This window comes from Andrographis paniculata, unplaced genomic scaffold (assembly GCF_009805555.1).
Source record: "Andrographis paniculata isolate CXL003 unplaced genomic scaffold, ASM980555v1 Contig52END, whole genome shotgun sequence".
Lineage (NCBI taxonomy): Eukaryota > Viridiplantae > Streptophyta > Magnoliopsida > Lamiales > Acanthaceae > Andrographis > Andrographis paniculata.
The window spans coordinates 780,216-800,202 of record NW_026137587.1 but is presented as its reverse complement, the minus strand read 5'-3'; the positions used below and the strand labels follow the sequence as shown (position 1 = coordinate 800,202).

The 19,987-nt window shown below is 33.3% G+C and overlaps 1 protein-coding gene across 7 annotated transcripts in view; it reads left to right on the top strand.

Moving 5' to 3' along the window:
• The window catches only part of LOC127254466 (uncharacterized), a 93,178-nt gene that overhangs the window by 13,850 nt on the left and 59,341 nt on the right, over nt 1–19,987 (top strand). For 2 of the 7 annotated variants that reach the window (XR_007839453.1, XM_051279556.1), the window contains exons 1-2: nt 13,219–13,379; nt 16,056–16,215. The exons of 1 other annotated variant lie outside the window; for it this stretch is intronic. The gene's annotated coding sequence lies outside the window, so the exon portion shown is untranslated. Of the gene's footprint in view, nt 1–13,218; nt 13,380–13,787; nt 13,806–14,854; nt 15,022–15,255; nt 15,313–16,055; nt 16,216–19,987 lie in introns of those variants that run through there. 4 more of the 7 variants (XM_051279558.1, XM_051279559.1, XM_051279560.1 and 1 more) reach the window with 4 other exon arrangements.

Sequence of the window (19,987 nt, the reverse complement as noted above, 5' to 3'; positions counted from 1 at the left end):
ATCAAAACAGTTCATCCTTTTAACTCTTTGACTTATACAACAAAAATATTTCTGTTAGACGTCAGAAATTGGAAGTAACTTATTCATTGAATTTTTCACATACACCAAAAATCCGTGCAAAATGCCAGGGAAAGAATGGTCAATAATGAGTTTTTTATTTGTTACTTTTATTTAAACAAAATTCCAAAAAACAAAAGTGCATCATTTCTGATATCAATTTTCCAAATCAATCCAATAAAAGTAGTTATTTGTTGTTCTAAAAATTGTTTAACTTATCCAAGTCAACGAAATTAATGAAACCTAAATTTCGGTCAGAGTTCTCAGAAAGTGGAAAGTAACTTATGCATCAAATATTTTATGTGAAAAGAAGAAATTTAATTTTCACACCACTAAATTAATCTAACTGAAAGAACTTCGGAGAACCAATCCAATCAAAGCATTTGATCCTTTTAAATACTCTTTGACTTATCCTACAAAAACAATTAAATCATACATTGATTTCTGTTAGACGTCAGAAGTTAGAACTAACTTATACATTAAGTTAGAACTAACTTATTTTTTACATAAAAATCCGTGCAAGATGACAAAGAAATAATGATCAACAATGAGTTTTTTTTTTTTTTATTTGTTACTATTGTGTAAACAAAAATAATTAAAAAGTAACCATAATACAAATAAAAAGTCCAAAAAAAGAAAAATGTAAGTATTTTACATTTTTTTTGTCTTAAGACTATATAATAAAAATAAAAATAAAAACTACATATCTAACAACAACAACCTAAAGATAAAAATCATTTTCAAAATTTCAGTTGTTATACATAATACAGCTTATATAATAAAAGGATAATAAAGTACACCGACAAATAATCACTTTCAAAATATTAACAGAATATTCTTAAAATCTTATAATTTAATCTATCCCATCACACATTTAATGCAAACTTAGAACAATTTCAAATTAACAATCGGATAAAAAACTTAAAAAGTTCCTAAAGTCATCATAAATCTATACAAATCACAACCCATCCACATGTTTCTATATTTCAAAATCATCGGAAACCTATATGAACTGCAATCGATTATATTTTGTTTGTCATAGAACAAACTAAAACTACAAAATGATAAGAGGGAAAAATCTTTCCAAACTTCTTAACAAACTATAAATCCCATCACATTCTGTTTCTTGCAACAATTTAACCAAACAATTCCCAAACAAAAATGATCAATCAACTCATCAATCTGTTAAACTCAACGAATACCTTTATACTCCCGGGAATATTCTCAACCTCTGACGCCCAAGGACTGGATCAAGTCAGCGTTCTTCGGTTGGTGGATGAAGTTTTCAAATATATCTTTTCTATTTGTATGCTGGATCATCTCTTCCAGAATCCTGTCCTCAATCTCCGGCATCCGCTGCTTTGATATGTCCTTCTCGTTCGAAGAAGAGCAGAAGATGAATTCTGATAGCCGCTTGCCGGAAATATTTGTCCACCTCAAACATTCCAGCAGTCATTAGATGGTAGGTATGAACAAACTTCTTTTCTCAATCCTATAAGCCCGGAAAATCGCCTGCTGTTCGACTGAAGGATTCCAGAGGATGTTCTGCAGAATGACCCTGGAAGCCCCAACGAGACTTATGCCCTCAGAGCAGCACCTCGTTGACGCCAGCAAGATTTTTGAATCATTTTTCTGTATCGTTGAATGCCTTGAACACATTTTGGCGTTGCTTCTTCCGTAGCTTTCCTTCCAGCATCAAAATTTCCTTCCCGCCGTTCCACTGAAAGGTCGCGGTCAGATGCTCTTTGATCAAATCCAATGGCGGAATATGTTGGCCGAAGATGAGCACTTCTTCATTCAGCATCCTACTGAGGCGGACAAACTCGAGGATGAATTTTATTTTGAATTAATTTATTTTGACAACTCTAATTATGTTTTGACGCCTCGACTGCTTGCATATAAATTCCATCGGTTGGCACTTGCAACTTGCATTTTTTGGTGAGGTAAGGATGAACAGATACCAAAGAAAATCCAAATTCTCTCTTAAGTGTTTGCAGGACAGTTCCCTTGTGCATGTGCACAAACGGTGACATGGAGACTTTAAGCCTCTCCAGTGCATGATTGATGCTTCTGGAAGCAAAGCAGGCCGTGAGCTTTGGGCTTCTTATCTGAATGCAGAATTTCAGCAAATGTCCGATCCTGCTTAATCTTTCCTGCCACTTTCGGCCTTACGATCTTCAGGGTGTTGAACAGCTCTTCGAAGTTGTTTTGGAACGGGGTCCCGGAAAATACGAGACACTTTTCTCTCTTGAGCTGAAGTAGAGAAGTCCAAATCTTACTCGTGTGGTTATGAGGAGTATGGCCTTCATCAAGAATCACTAGTCCAGACACCTCAAGAATTGTCGACCTTAGAGCTTCCAAGTTCTGTTAAGCAACTCCTCGAAAAGATTGTAGCTGATATCAATACTGCCCGCCATGTTCTTCCAGAGGGTAACTCAAGTCCTTCTCGCTGGTGTTCATACATAGTTTCTTGTACACCAGCCTTAATGCTCCAAACTGAGCCGCAGTTTACTTCAGCTGCATCCGCTACTGGGAGATTAATGGCCCCGAGCCAGACCCTCCCTGTTCTCCTGCTTCTTCTTCTTTCCCGGAGCACGATGAGCTTTGATCGCCTGCAAAACGAGAAAGAAGAAGTCATATAAACAGGGGTAGCTGCCCAAATTATTTATCAACCTAAAATTGGACTGACCTACTTTTGGAAATCACAATAGTGCAGAATTAGGGAGAATAGATAAACTAAAAGGAACAATTTTGATGTTACCAACAGTTGGATGATTTTCTGATTTTTGTTTTGTAAAGGAAGCAATCGATATATACTTACCCACGGAGGAAGTACATCCTTTGGATGAATGGCCACATGTTGACAATAGATACGGTACAGTCCTTAATCCTCTTCTAATGTCAATTCATGCAGCCCTCGAGCACATCTGCACTCCTGAGTGTCTTTCTCCTCCTCTTCATCCACTTGAACAGCCTGCAGGCCGTGAGTGCAACGCTAGTTATCATATTACTTTCTGAACTAAAATAGTGCTGAATCAGTTCTCAATCCGTGTCGAATCTGTTATTCTCTATTGAAACTAAATGACTTACCTCAAGGCTGGTAATTGCCCCATTTCTTCCACAGCGCACTTAAAGTTGAACTCATCAATCAAATCGTCCACCTCCTTCATCAACTCAGCTTCTCTCTGCTCCTCTTCTGCAGTGGCACAACATCGTCTTCAAACCTGAACTTCTTCGGAAGAGCAGAGCAGCCTTCAGCTTCGCCTGTATGCATTGTCCCAGATGGTGGTCCGAGAATGGATTCTTCTAGGAACTTGGAGATGTCAAGTCGTTTTGGCCCCTCTCATGAACTTCGTCATCTCCTTAAGCCAATACGGCATGTCATCTCCATCACCGCTGTTTCTCCCAGTCTGTGGAGCTTTCAAAAGCTGTGCTTTTGAGACTGTACCCGCCTGCTCCAATCTGTGTTCTTCAACTTCACAAATCTCCGACAGCCTCCTCCGCTTCTTCGTCTTCCTCTGAGGAGAGTTCACTGCAGCCTTCCGTTTTGGAGTTCCGATTCTGCACTGACCTGAAGCCTCCACAGGCGCACTGTCGTCTGCTGTGCCAACTCTTTTTTCGTTGCTCATTTTTCGCCTTTTCCTCAGAGTGAAGTCTTCATCGCCAGACAGCTCATCCATAACATAAACTGAGGACAGGTGCATATTGATCCTCTGCAGACAGCATTCTGCAATTCTGCGACTCCTTAGCACTCTTCTGATACATCAGGGGGTATCAGCAATGCCTCTGCTGGCAGCATCCACTGAATTAGAGGGCCTATCGGAACTGCTGCTGCTGACACTATCCTCCAAATCTCGTTCCAAATCGTCAATTTCATGGCATTCTTCGAGGGGGACAATGTATTGGAGAGGCCTATATATAGGTTGAAAGATACTCGACAAACTGTAATAAGAACAACTCAACCTATGGATAAAATCAAATTGTAATCTAAACTTATCAAATCTAAAATAGACCAATCAAAACTAATCTAACAAATATTAAATTAAATCTAAATCTAAAATATCTCAACAATCCTGATTGGAGTGGCAGTCGAGTTCACGGACTGTACACTCATCGCAAAAAATTGGAGCATAAGTATGAGCTCAATTCCTCAAATACTCCAAAATTTCATTTAATTCTTCTTCCGAATGAAGGCAAAATTTCATTTAATAAACGAGAAAGCAGACAAGAAGACATGGCTAGATAAGAACTCAAAGGACTTTGTATTGCTATACTTCTTCAAGTGATAATACAAACAATGAATTAATACTAAACTAATGCTAGTCAAAGTCAAAGCCATGAAATGTGCTCAAGAATTATGCCTAGCATAGTTGTTTGCCTGAATTGAACGAAGTATGCTTTGACTTTTATTTATTTTTTACAATAGATTAAACTATCACAGAAGGCTGCATTTTACACGTACTCTCTTTCTTCGGCAACATTTTTCTCTCATTTTCAGTTTATGTCCCTGAATAAAGAGATGCAATTATGAGACTGTCAATGAGTGATAATTTTCAAATGTTAGAATTTTCTTTAGTCAGCCATTGCCTTCTTGATCATCTACCTCTTATATCCTATCGAAACAAGCGTTATCCACCTACAAAGGCGAAAGCAATTGCCCATTTTACTATGATTGTAGTTCTTGAAATAGAAGCAGTATAGCTTCAAGAACAATATACTTACCACGAACTCAAAACCTGGTATGCATCAAGTTCCAAATGACCACAGGACGTGCAAATCAATCCTTGGTTACCTATATAGGACAGGTCATGGTTTTTGTCGGTGCCTCCTTCATTTTGAGCTGCCTGAAGCTCTTCATCGACCTGCAGCTCATGGAAGTTCAATATGAGTATCAAATAAAAGATTAGAAATGCATATTTAGTGAAGATATTATTCACCGGAGGCATTAAAAAAACAAATGGGAACTGATTGGCACCTTATCGTCAAATCCAGTTGTAGTGGGAAGATCATCTCTTGTTTCAGGTTTGCCATCGCATCCTGTTGTCTCAAGAACATGACGGCTCTCCATTTCAAAATCTACAACCATGTTGGAGAAATCATAAGGTTACATTTTTCTCCCGTCAAGTTTTCACTGATAAGCGAACAACAAATAAAGAAAACATTACTGCTTCCATATATATGCTTAATCATTGTAGATATCTTACTTTGTGTTTCTTCAGTCACTACAGGTGCCGCCTCCAGCAACGGCACATCTCTCACAGGCTCAACCCACTCGAACATCGGTGGTGTCGGGTAGTCATGTGCCACTTCATCCCTGTCGAGCAGCCCCATGCTCATCACTTCAATAGAGATTTTTTCTCTCTATCCTCATCTCGGCTGCACGAACCTTTCCAACGCACCACGGAGGAATCTCTAGCATCTCCGGTGTTATCTTGGACTGTAGGAACTTACGAATCCTCAGTGCACGAGACGTCAATTCCCTTCTCTCATCTCTTAGTACGATGGCTCTATCATTCTGGTTGACGGAAAATCTATTCTCTCGTCTCTAACCACAATAACTCCATCGTACATTCCGATTGGTTCAAATGTATCATTTATTTTAGCTAATTTGAACTCAAGTTGGAACGATCTTAATGCACACTTTGATTTTAATAGGTGCACAATTTAGAAATTAGTGAGATAAAAAATAACCATTTTTATAAGAATAGTTGTGTTGGACATTCTATTTAAATAATAAATAAATTATAACAGATAAATTTTGTAAAAGTACTTTGGCTGACATTATATTTTGTTTTTGTATGAATAATGGTTTTGACATTCGGGTTTCATAACGAATGATTGCAAGGCAATCTACATGAAATATAGACAAAATGTGCACTAATTAAGTTCATAAATAACGAAAAACAAAATGAAATCAAAAGTATATTTGTATTGGAACTTATGAACAAAAAAAGTTCAAGATTTAATATTATCCATACAAAATATATAAATGGATGGTAAATTCAAATTCTTTACAAAAGACAAATAAAATATTTCGTCACATGAATATCCTAATTTTAATTTATACGAAGCATAAATCTGATAGGCGGACAAGTTATTAGATAAATTTTCATATAAAAGCTATGACATATTATTACAAAACAATATTTAATCATCCACATCAAATTAAGCTACGTAAATAATAAATATCTAAAATAATTTTACAAATTTTCACAATATATTACTAAAAGAAAATTTTTTGTATTTTCTCTTAAAATAATTCCTAGATAAAAATGCAATGTATTCTTTTTTCACAATACTATATTGATTGGTAGTATATAAATCAGTATGAATTAATAAAGAACTTAAACTGAATACTAATATTTAAATCCAAATTTTTCATTAAGTTTGACTATAATTTGACCAAGCACGTCTAAAACTATAAATTCTAAAGTTGGATCAAGATTTAGACTCCATTGTAGACCTGACCGACTTATTATTTTAATTTTTTCAAAAAAATCATCAAAATTAAATATAAATTAAAAATTTACATTTTGATAACCAACAATAGTAGCTTCCGTTTAGATTTCAAATATTTTAACACCCGGCCTCAATCAAAATATTTAAGTAAAAATTAGATGTACCATATGTTAGAAATCTATTGTCATCCCTCCAAAGATTTACAGTTTCTAGTGTAAGCAATCAAAATGATATAATAAAATATTTTCATATGCATGTTTAATGAAAATTTTACAAAAATTTTAAAAAGGGGATGGGGGGAGTGACATCATGCAACTGAAATATGATGATTATTAGATAATTCCAATTAATATAAAATATTGTTAGAAATTTTGTGGGAAATAAAGAGATTGTATTATTGATCATCTAAATAAGGGTATATAGACAATACAAAACGAACTCGATATATGGATAAAGCCAAATCTAAATATAAATCTACTAAATCTAAAATCGAATATCTAAAGTATTTCAACGTCCCCTCAAACTCAAGTGGTATAACAGAAATCAACTTGAGTTTGATAAGAAAGTTATTATAGACGCAAAAGACTCAAATAAAAATAACAGTTACTTGTCTGTCGTTGCCGGCTCCGCTCTACCGTGTCAAAGCCAGAAAAATGCTCTCAACTAAATTAGAGTAAAAAATAAAAGAACTCACAACAGAGTCGAAAATGACATGACTCTCTAATGAAGCCGAAATGACATAACTCTCTACTGGAGCCGAAAAGGACGGGGGTACCCTTCAAAAATTCAAAAATAATGGACTCTGATTGCAATCAGAAACATGGCTATGGAGAAACGCATCAAACGAATCACTGAATCGCAGACAGATGCGCAGACATGGCTTAAATCGTAGACAAAATCAAGACTACAAAGAAAATTAAAATCAGAAACAAAAAAATTAGAACCATGGTCAAAATCTCAAAATTGTAAGACCTCCGGGTACATCAAGGTTGAATGTACCCGAAAACGACAGGACTCTCCACCGGAGCCGAAAATAGTTGACTCACCACAAGAGCAAAAAATGAGATGACTCTCCACCGGAGCAGAAAACGACATGACTTTACCGGAGCCAAAAATAGGCGGTTCTCCACTGGAGCTGAAAATGACATGACCCACCGAAGCCAAAAAGAGTTGAATCTCCACCGAAGCCGAAAACAACATGATCTCCATCGGAGCAAAAAATGATATAACTCCACCGGAGCCGAAAACAACACGACTCTGAATGGAATCCGAGTCAAATGCAGACAAATAGCACACAAAATAGATCGTAGACATTGGACAGATTGCAAAAAAGATCACAAATATCGAACAGATCGCAGATATCGAATAGATCGCAGAATAAATCACAGACATTGGACAGATCGCGGAACAAATCACATACATCGCAGAACAAATCACAGATATCAGACAGATCGTAGAACAAATTGCAGACATCAGACAGATCACATCGCACACAGGCAACAGACAAGCAACAGACAGATGATAGATCGCAAACAGATTTCAGATTGCACGCAGGCAACAGACAAACAACGAACAGATGGCAGATAACAGATAGATTTCAGATCGCACGCAGGCAACAGACAATGGATATTTCAGAGACAAATTTTCCAAAAGACAACTTTCTCAAAATCACAAGACCTCTAAGTACATTCCAGGTTAAATGTACCCGGAGAAATACGGGTTGATAGGCTATATCTACGGCATAAGAAAAATGGGCTGTGATACCATGTTAGAAATTTTGGGGGAAAATAATAAGATTGTATTATTGATCATCAAAATAAAGGGCCTATATATAGGCAATACAAAATGGACTAGATAGATTCAAATATAAGTAACCTAATCTATGGATAAGACCAAATGTAAATATAAATATAAATCTATTAAATCTAAAATCAAATATCTAAATATCTCAACATCCACCCTCAAGCTCAACTGGTATAACAAAAACCAAGTTGAGTTTGATAAGAAAGTTGAATATAGAGGCAAATAAAAATAACAGTTGCTAGTCTGCCGTTGCCGTTGCCGCTCTACCGTGTCAAAGCCAGAAACAATGCTCTAAACTGAATTAGAGTAGATAATAATAGAACTCACAAAGGAGTCGAAAATGACATGACTCTCTACTGGAGCCGAAAACGACATAATGACTCTCTACTTGAGCTGAAAATGACAGGAGTACTTTCCATAAAGTCGGAAATAACGGGACTCTCGTTGCAATCAGAAACATGGCTCTGAAGAAAAGCAACAGACGGATCGCACAATCGCAGACAGATGCGCAGACATGACATCAATCGTAGACAAAATCAGTACTCAAAACAAAATCAAAAAGAAAAATAAAAAGACTAGAAACCATGGACAAAATCTCAAAATTGGAAGACCTTTGGGTACATCTCAGGTTGAATGTACCCGGAGAAACGCGGGTTGGTAGGCTATATCTACGACATGAGAAAAATAGGCTCTGATACCATGTTAGAAATTTTGGGGGAAGGAATAAAGATATTGTATTATTTATCATCAAAATAGGGGGCCTATATATAGACAATACAAAACGGACTCCATAGACTCAAATCTAAGTAATCTAATCTATGGATAAGACCATTTCTAAAATATAAATCTACTAAATCTAAAACCGAATATATAAAATATTTCATCACATATAATGCATATAGAAGAATAATAGCAAATTCCTAAAACAAAAATAAAATAGATCTTGGGAGAGGCTTTCAAGAATATACTTAGTAATAATGAAATAATAAAACTTTTGCTAATGCTTTTAAAATATTACCACCTACCTCTACATATATACTATTGACATATAAGTGTAACACTTTAATCTTCACGTAAGACCCACCTCATTTTTTATTTTTTTTGTATCATTAGTTTACAAACTAATTAGTGTTTGTTTCTTTTTCAAAAAGTTTCAACACATTCCCCCAGAACACTAAGGAGCGTTCGGTACATTTAAGTGCAGAGTACTGAGAGTAGGGAATAGAGTTGCAAATAAAAGGAATTCGACAGAGAATGAGAATTAATTTTTCTGTTTGGTAAAACAAAGAATTCAATTGAGAAATGTAAAAAAATGCACCTATTTGGATGGATCGATAAAAAAATAAATGACTTATCCGGCAAGAAAAAATATTAACCAATGAAAATTCATGAAGAAATATTTCTGGTGATTTTTTTGTTTAAATAATAAATTAGATACCATATTTTGTAAGATCAAATTTTAGTGTAATTTTTTAAAAAATAGTAAAAAAATAAATATTTGAATAATAAATTAAATATGATTTTTTATAAAATTGAAATAGTATAATTTTAAAAATATAAAAAATTAAATAATACAAAAGAATAAAAATAAATATACTGCATCAATATACAATTCTCTGCGTGGCTCAACCAAACAAGAGTACAAGACAAATGAGATCATTTTAATTTCCTTGAGATTAAGAAATTAATTATTCGTCTATATAACAATGAAGCAAAGATGGTTGAAAAGACTTAGAAATCAATTAGTTTTCGTAATACTTGACTGTAATATTTTAATACTATATTTCTGTCCCAATCAATATGCTTGAGTCAAATATTTATCAATTTCAGTTCCCTTACAAACATAATAATACACACAAAAAAATTTTCAAAAGAAAAAAAAAAAAAAAAAAAAACTCTCTAATTTCAAAATTCCTACTAAAACACAATATCTTTTGGAATCCAGATTTAAGATTCCTTTAAACCCTTTTTCTCCTTTCACTTTTATGATTTCACGCAAAAGTTTATTGTGCAATAACAAAAATCCAGAAAACAAAAGTGTACAATTTTTAATTTCAATGTTCCAAACGGATCCAATCAAAGTAGTTGTCTTGTTGTTGTGAACATTCTTTAACTTATCTAATTCATAAAGAAACTAATCAAAACCTAATTTTCAGTTAGCTGTCAGAGTTCTCGGAAACTTAAAATTTAGTTATGCATCAAATATTCATGTGCAAAGAAGAAATTTACTTTTCACACCACTAAATTAATGTAATTGAGAATTTTAGACAACCATTCCAATCAAGGCGGTTCATCCTTTTGAATACTTTGACTTATCTAACAAAAAGAATTAAATCATACATCGATTTATGTTTGACGTCGGAACTTGGAACTAACTTATCCATTGAATTTTTCACATACACCGAAAAATCCGTGCAAGATGCTAGGGAAAGAATGATCAACAATGAGCTTTTTTATTTGTTACTATTGTTTAAACGAAAATAATAAAAAGTAACCATAAGACAAATAAAAAGTCCAAAAAAAGAAAAAACTTAAGTATTTAATAACTATATATTTTTTTTTCTTAAAACTATATATATTTACCTGCAGACTATAATTAACAAAAAGAATAAACACACCATGGACATTGTCTTGGTAAATGGTAAATTCAATCATTTTATATATATTAAATAAAATTCATTGTTCTCCGGTCTTTCATTGGCATCTTGCGAGTCTTTTTTGGTCTATGTGAAAAATTCAATGGATAAGTTAGTTCCAACTTATGACGTCTAACAGAAATCGAGGTATGATTTAATTTAAATTTTTTTTTCCGACATTAAGAATAAAAAAATAAATCATATGATTGGGAAAGAGAAAAGAAATTAAGTAAGACTATAAAATTCCTATTTTACACGTGGCTTCAAATTTAATATTTTAATTATTTTACCGTTGAAATCATCTAGATCTGAAACATTAAAATAAAACCAAATCACAAGTAACACCCTAAAGTTCATCTATCAAATAAATAAATAAAATTTCATAAATATTAATAAATAAGTACATAAATTACTAGGTTGCTATTTTAACAAAATCGTCAAGCCTATCTTCTTTCATTGTAGCAACTCCCTCCCATATAAAACATATATAGAAGCAAAGTAAGACAACGAAGTTTTAGTAAATTTCATACTTACCAATGGTTACATTTTCAAAGAAAAAAATAATAAATTATAATATGCCTCTCGAATCAATATTAAGGTTTCCTTAAAACCCTTCTTCCCCCTTCTATAATATGATGTTTAGCTTAAAAAATATGAAGGAATAACAGTATCCACAATGCATCAAAGGAATAAGAGAGTGCATATAAGAATATTGATAAAAAAACATCACCTGACTTTAGATGGCACTCATGTCAGATCTCCAAATTCTTGAGTACTCAATTATCGAGAGGGAAAAAAAAATATTATATCACTTTGTTATAAATTTTGATTGGAAATCCACATTATCATCTGATCGAGAAGGAGATAAATAATTTCAAGTTTTTGTCAAACCTCGGGTGTATCAAAAGAACCTCGATTGTATCGAAAGAATTCCAAGTGTTTCAAACATGGAAATTCAATCTAAATGTAGTTAAATCTAAATGATTGACAACATCAACAATCTATCAAAAGAGAAAGAGAGAAGGAATATGATAATAGAGTAAAAAAAAAACATCACCTTAAGTTTAGATTCGGCTCTCCGAATAATAGATGTAGAATGTAAAATCTCTTAATTCCATATGACCCAATTCTAGATTTAGGACATGTGTGTGGTTTGCTTTATATAATTAAAAAAAAAATAATATTCCTATAAGGGAAGAGGTATGAGCTTTTTCTCGAACCTAGAGTGTGTCGTAGAATCGAACCTCAAGTGCATCGAAAAAGTAGGTTCACTCGCATTTTAGTTAAAACCAAATGATAATTGCATCAACAATCTATCAAAAAACAAAATGAAGAATATGGTAATATATTGAAAAAGAGACATCACCTTGAGTTTGAATACGACTCTCCAAATAGTTAGAGGTAGAATTTCTTCAAGATTTAAGAAATATACAGGTTCACTCTCTGTAGATAATTATATAGGAATTTTATTATTAATGTTCAAGGTCGGTACTACAAATTGAATTGGGTTGGGCCAAGAATGTTTAAAAAATCCAAAATAAGTAAATTTAAAAATAATGGATTATTAAGTGTTTGTTTACTTATTTTATTTTCACAGTTTTCAATGTACTCTTATTAAAAAGACTATATATAGTATACAATCTCTATTTTTTTTCATTCAAAATATACCTACAGTAACTATTTTTATCTCAAAATATAAAATTTAGAACTTCACAACAAAATTCAAGAGACACCCTAAAATGGTTCATCTATCAATAATTAATTCTTTTCATATCTTTAACAAATATAATGATCCTTGTGAAAACTAAATTTTAAATTTTATGTTAAAAGAAAATGGAGATGTTGAATTTGACGTTTTTAACATAAATATAGGTATACTAAATGTTGCATAGCGTAAAAATAGACACAAAAGAAAGTGCCTCTTATATTTCATGCATCGTATACTTATTTATTATTAATTTGATCTTGTGATTTTTCATAGTTGTGATTTAGGTAAATTAATAATCCTGAATTTTCATGACTAAGATTATTGTTGGGATTTATTTTGGCTGAATTGTCCTCCAGCCTTTCGCACCCACTCCAGTGTCTGTTTGGTGCGCGACCTGCGTCTCTGACCCAGTTCAGATGGCCCAACCACCTGTGTCTAACCCCTGTCTCCTCAGGAGTGAATCCTAGCCATTCATTTTAGGGATCACGTCTGAGCCGTCCATCTTGAGTTATATATATAGTCTGTCCCTCATTATACAGAAGTATAGATGTGCCACTGCTGAAATCTTTCTCTCTCTAAAATTTCGTCTCCCTCTAGAAAGTCTCTCTTCTCCAGTTGCCGTGTGTTCGAAGTTGGTCCTTTCTGGCCGATTTACCATAGAATGGAGAGGTGATTCTTCTGTGTGCCTTGGGGAGTCTTTGAGGAGAATTTCAACGGTTTGATTCTCCTTAAATCGAATTGTTTTCAATAGAGTGTTAGGGTTTCTTGCTTTGGTGTTATAGACTAGGTTTTCGGTGGGTGTCCGTTAGCCGTCGACGGTTGCACTACTGTTTTTGGTTGCTCTTCGTCTATAAGAGTATACCTTGTAAAATCTGAGCTACAATAGTTTGTGCTTTTTTGTTCCTACTTGTTCTTTGGTCTTTTCGATTCTAATAAAAGTTCTATTTAGTTTCTTTAATCTTGTTTTAGATTTCCATTTTAGGTACGATTCAAATGGATCGAAATATTAGATACACTAGAGAATTGTTCAACATACTCAAAGTTGGGCAAAACTAAAAATTATTTTGGAGAATTAAGTAGTTGAGAATTTGGAGATTTCACGTTTGTGATCCATTATTTGCAGAGTGGCATCTAAACACAAGGTTATGTTACTTTTTCAATCTACTCTTATTCGTGCGTTTTCATTTCTCCTTTGATATACTTATGGTATTGTTATTCATTCAACTTTTAGCTACTATTGGACCGGATCTATGTTTTTGATAGTCAAGATTTTTCCTATATACTAGAGGTCGAAAATAAACTAAAAATTAATTTGGGGAATTGACTAGTCTAGATTCGATTCATTGTTGATATTTCCATTCATTTACTTTTTAGGTACGACTAAACTGCATCTCACTTTTCGATACACTCGAGATCTTTTCAATATAGTTGAGGTTGGAAAAAACTCAAAACTAATTCCGGAGAATTAAATAATTGAGAATTTCAAGATTTTATGTTTTAGATCGTTTTAGATCCATGATTTGCAGAGTGGCTTCTAAACACAATGTCATGTTTCTTTTTCAATGTATTCTTTTACATGCATTTTCCTTTTTTCTTTGTACATTGTTGGTATTCTTATTCATTCAATTCTTCTGTACGATTCGACTAGATCTAAGTTTTTGATGTACTCAAGATTTTTTTTCCATATACTCGAGGTTGGATAAAACCTCAAAATTAGTTTGAAGAATTGAAATGGTGAGAATTAAAAGTATTATTGATATTCTATTCATTTAGTTTTTACGTATGATTCACTTGAATCTAAGTTATTGATGAGGTCAAGATATTTTCAATATACTCAAGGTTGGACAAAAATAAAAATTATTTTGGATAATTAAGTAGTCGAGAAATTGGAGATTTCACATTTTAGATCAATTATTTGGACAGTGGAATTTAAAAATGAAGGTATGTTTATGTTACAATCTATTCTTATACATGCATTTTCGTTTTTGGCTTGATACATTATTTGTATTGTTATTCATTCAATTATTAGCTACGATTCAACTGGATCTAAGTTTTCGATATACTCAAGATTTTTTTCGATATACTCAAGATTTTTTTTCGATATACTTGAGGTTTAACAAAAACTCCAAACTAATTTTCAGAATTGTGTAATTGAGAACTCGATACATTGTTGATATTATTATTCATTTAGTTTTTAGGTACGATTCAACTGGATTTAAGTTTTTGATACACTCGAGAATTGTTCAATATACTCAAAGTTGGACAAAACTCAAAATTATTTTGGAGAATTAAGAAGTCGAGAATTTGGAGATTACACATTTGTGATACATTATTCGCAGAGTGGCATCTAAACACAAGGTTATGTTGCTTTTTCAATATCTTAATATTCATGCGTTTTCATTTCTCCTTTGATATACTAACGGTATTGTTATTCATTCAACTTTTAGCTACTATTCGACTGGATTTATGCTTTTGATTTACTCAAGATTTTTTTTATATACTTTAGGTCGGACAAAAACTAAAAATTAATTTGGAGAATTGACTAGTCTAGCTTCGATTCATTATTGATATTGCCTTTAATTGACTTTGTAGGTACGCCTCAACTGCATCTCACTTTTTGATACACGAGATTTTTTCAATGTACTTGAGGTTGGGCAAAACTAAAAACTGATTTCCGAAAATGAAGTAGTCGAGAATTTAAAGATTTTATGTTTTAGATCATCTTAGATCCATTATTTGCAGATTGGAATCTAAACACAAGTCTATGTTTCTTTTTCAATCTATTCTTATACATGCATGTTCCTTTTTGCTTTGTACATTGTTGGTATTGTTATTCATTTAATTATTTGCTATGATTGGACTAGATCTAAATTTTTGATGTAATCAAGAGTTTTTTCGATATACTCCCGGTTGGATAAAACCTCAAAATTAATTCAGAGAATTGAGATGGCGAGAATTAAAAGCATTGTTGATATTGCTATTCATTTAGTTTTTAGGTATGATTTAGTTGGATCTATGTTTTTTATGAGGTCAAGATATTTTCAATATACTCAAGGTTGGACAAAAATCAAAATTATTTTGGGTAATTAAGTAGTCGAGAAATTGGAGATTTCAGATTTTCGATCCATAATTTGGAGAGTGGAATTTAAAAATAAAGGTATGTTTATGTTACAATCTATTCTTATACATGCATTTTCGTTTTTGGCTTGATACATTATTGGTATTGTTATTCATTCAATTATTAGCTACGATTCAATCGGATCTAAGTATTTGATATACTCAAGATTTTTTTCGATATACTTGAGGTTGGACAAAAACTCCAAACTAATTTGGAGAATTGCGTAATTGAGAACTCGATACATTGTTGATATTAGTATTCATTTTGTTTTTAGGTACGATTCAACTGAATCTATGTTTTCGATACACTCGAGAATTGTTCAATATACTTAAAGTTCGACAAAACTCAAAATTATTTTGGAGAATTATGAAGTCGAGAATTTTGAGATTACGCATTTGTGATCTATTATTCGCAGAGTGGCATCTAAACACAAGGTTATATTGCTTTTTCAATCTATTCTTATTCATGCGATTTCATTTCTCCTTTGATATACGAATGGTATTGTTATTCATTCAACTTGCAGCTACTATTGGACCAGATTTATGATTTTGATATGCTCAAGATTTCTTTTTAATATACTTGAGGTCGGACTAAAACTAAAAATTAATTTGGAGAATTGACTAGTCTAGATTCGATTCATTGTTGATATTGCCATTCATTTACATTTAGGTACGACTCAACTGCATCTCACTTTTTGATACACTCGAGTTTTTTTCAATATACTTGAGGTTGGAAAAAACTGAAAACTAATTCCGAAGAATTAAGTAGTCGAGAATTTCACAATTTTATGTTTTAGATCATTTTAGATCCATGATTTGCAGAGTGGCTTCTAAACACAATGTTATGATTCTTTTTCAATATATTCTTTGACATGCATTTTCCTTTTTGCTTTGTACATAAGTGGTATTGTTATTCATTCAATTCTTCGCTTACGATTAGACTAGATCTAAGCTTTTGATGTAATCAATCTTTTTTTCCATATACTCGAGGTTGGATAAAACATCAAAATTAATTCGGAGAATTGAGATGGCGAGAATTAAAAGTATTGTTGATATTGTTATTCTTTTAGTTTTTAGGTATGGTTCATTGGATCTAAGTTTTTTATGAGGTCAAGATATTTTCAATATACTCAAGGTTGAACAAAAATTAAAATTATTTTGGGTAATTATGTAGTCGAGAATTGGAGATTTCACATTTTAGGTCCATTATTTGGAGAGTGGAATTTAAAAATAAAGTTATGTTTCTGTTACAATCTATTCCTATGCATGCATTTTCGTTTCTGGTTTGATACATTGTTCGTATTTTTATTCATTCAATTTTTAGCTACGATACAAGTGCATCTAACTTTTTATATACACAAGATTTTATTAGATATACTTGAGGTTGGGCAAAAACTCCAAGCAAATTTGGAGAATTACGTAATTGAGAACTCGAAACATTTTTAGTATTACTATTCATTCAATTTTTAGCTACGATTCAACTCGATCTAAGTTTTTGATATACTTGAGATTTTTTTGATATACTCGAGAGTTTTTACGATATAATTGAGGTTGGACAAAAAATCCAAACTAATTTGGAGAATTGCGTAATTGAGAACTCGATAGATTTTTGATATTACTATTCATTTTGCTTTTATGTACGCTCAACTGTATTTAAGTTTTTTATACACTCAAGAGTTGTTCAATATACTCAAAGTTGGACAATAACTCAAAATTATTTCGGAGAAGTTTAGAAGTCGAGAATTTTGAGATTACGCATTTGTGATCCATTATTCACAGAGTGACATCTAAACACAAGGTTATGTTGCTTTTCCAATCTATTCTTATTCATGCAATTTCATTTCTCCTTTGATATACTAATGGTATTGTTATTCATTCAACTTTTAGCTACTGTCGGACCACATTTATGTTTTTGATATACTTAAGAATATCTTTTTATATACTTGAGGTCAGACAAAAACTAAAAATTAATTTGCAGAATTGACTAGTCTAGATTTGATTCATTATTGATATTGCCATTAATTTACTTTTTAGGTACGATTCAACTGCATCTCACTTTTCGATACACTTGAGATTTTTCATTATACTTGAGGTTGGAAAAAACTCAAAATTAATTCCGGAAAATTTAGTCGAGAATTTCAAGATTCGTTTTTCATTCTTGTTACTCATTTGATTGATTGTTCATATTGTTATTTATTCAGTTTTAGCCTACAATTCATCTGGATCTAAGGTTTTTATATACTCAAGATCGGACTATAATTCAAAATTATTTTCTCTCTTTCTTGGGCAAATGATTTTGTCATATGTTTCTTAAAAATCCTTAATTAAGTAGTCGATAATTCAATGATTTCATATTTATATATATTATTTGGAGCGTTGAATTAATACTAAAGATGATGTTTCATTTTCAATATATATTTTTTTATATGTTTTCCTTTTCTCTTTTGATGTTGTTATGCATTAATTGTTATTTGATTAGATCTAGCCTTTATATATATATATATATATATATGTACACATTAAAATTTATTTCAATACACCCCAAGTTTGACTAAAACTTAAAATAATTTGCCAAAATTAAAAACCAAAATTGGTGAAGATGGAAAAACCTTTATAATAAACTAGATCATAGAAATAAAGTAAAGGTTACATGAATTGTTGGTCTCATTACTATAATATTTTGGGAGGAAAAATAATTAAGTACATTAAAAATAAAGCCAATGCCTATTTATAAGTATAGTCTAAAATGCAAAAAAATGAATAATAAGATAAACAAATAGATATTCCAAGCCGTAAATGTCAACTCGAGTTTGTGTAAGAGAGAACAAAACTGAGCAAGATAATGTGTGTCACCCCAGCCTGCAAGCCCCGCAAAGCCGGGCTTGCCCGGATCATAGACTGGCTCACAAGTCAACATGAGTTCTTCTAGCAGAGTTCTGTTCTTACTCACATGCACCATGGGAGACTTTTCAGGGGGTCACCTCTCCTTAAATTACTCTAAGTTAAGCACGCTTAACTCTAAAGTTCTTTCAGTAGGGCTTCTAAAAAGAAATATGCACATTGTTGACATGAGTAGTATATTCAACCAATTTATTTACTATTCAATCTTGGATGGCCTGGCACCGGCTCATCCACTGGATTGGGCTAGCACGGGCCCAACTTCGGGGGTATTACATCCTCCCGCACTTAAGAATGAAACGTCCATGCCAATGATCTATCAACTGCTAGGCCTCTATAGGGATACTATGGTCATGTATCTTGACTGCGACAATGTCAGTATTCCTATGGAGATTATTTCGGCGACGGATTCCGACGGACGTGATCCTTTAGCACTATAGGGTCTCGATTGCATCACGATGTCATTGTTGTCATATAGAGGTAGAGCATTTTACGGTGCTTTTCAGGCTATCTTTGCCGGAAAAACATACACTACATTTCTTTGTGTCCTCATGGAGGCTTTCTTCGGCATATTCTCAGAGTATTAGAGCTTATGTTCCGTTGTTGATACTATAGTTCATTTGGATTGCTCGGAATGATGCGAAGCATAGGGGGCTTCGTGTGTCTTCTTGCGGATTCATTCACACTAGCAGACTCTTTGGCGTGCTAGGATTCTTCTAAGTCGACATTGGAGGGTGATTTTCATACAGCTGATGGGCTTGGATTATGATATCCCACTCTGATTCCTTGGCCTCCAATTATGGTGCGTTGGGAGGCACCGTCTCCAAGATGGTTCAAGCTTAACACAGATGGTGCTTCGCTTGCCAATCCGGAGCGGCATGTATTATCCGAGATTCGGAAGAAGCATTACTCATAGTGTTTCAGACCCCGATTCCATAGGCGACGAACACTTTGGCAGAGCTGACGGTGATTCAGACTGGAGTTTGGATAGCGATTGATCAAGGACTGATGCCACTATGGATTGAGACATATTTGACAGCATGCATCTCTTTGATCTCCTCCGAGATAAGCGACTCGACTCTCCAGCGATGCCTTATGTGTATTCGATTGTGGCTTAGGGATGCAACCTTGCGGATATCTTATATATATGGAGGGGAATTGTGTCGCGGATGCCTTAGCGACTTTAGCAGTTTCTCTTCCAATTTGACAGACACTTATCCCTACAGATATCCCTTCATCGACTAGAGGCCTCTTTCGAGCTGATGCAAACGGTCTCCCAACTTCCTGTTTCAGGTAGCAGGCTTCACCT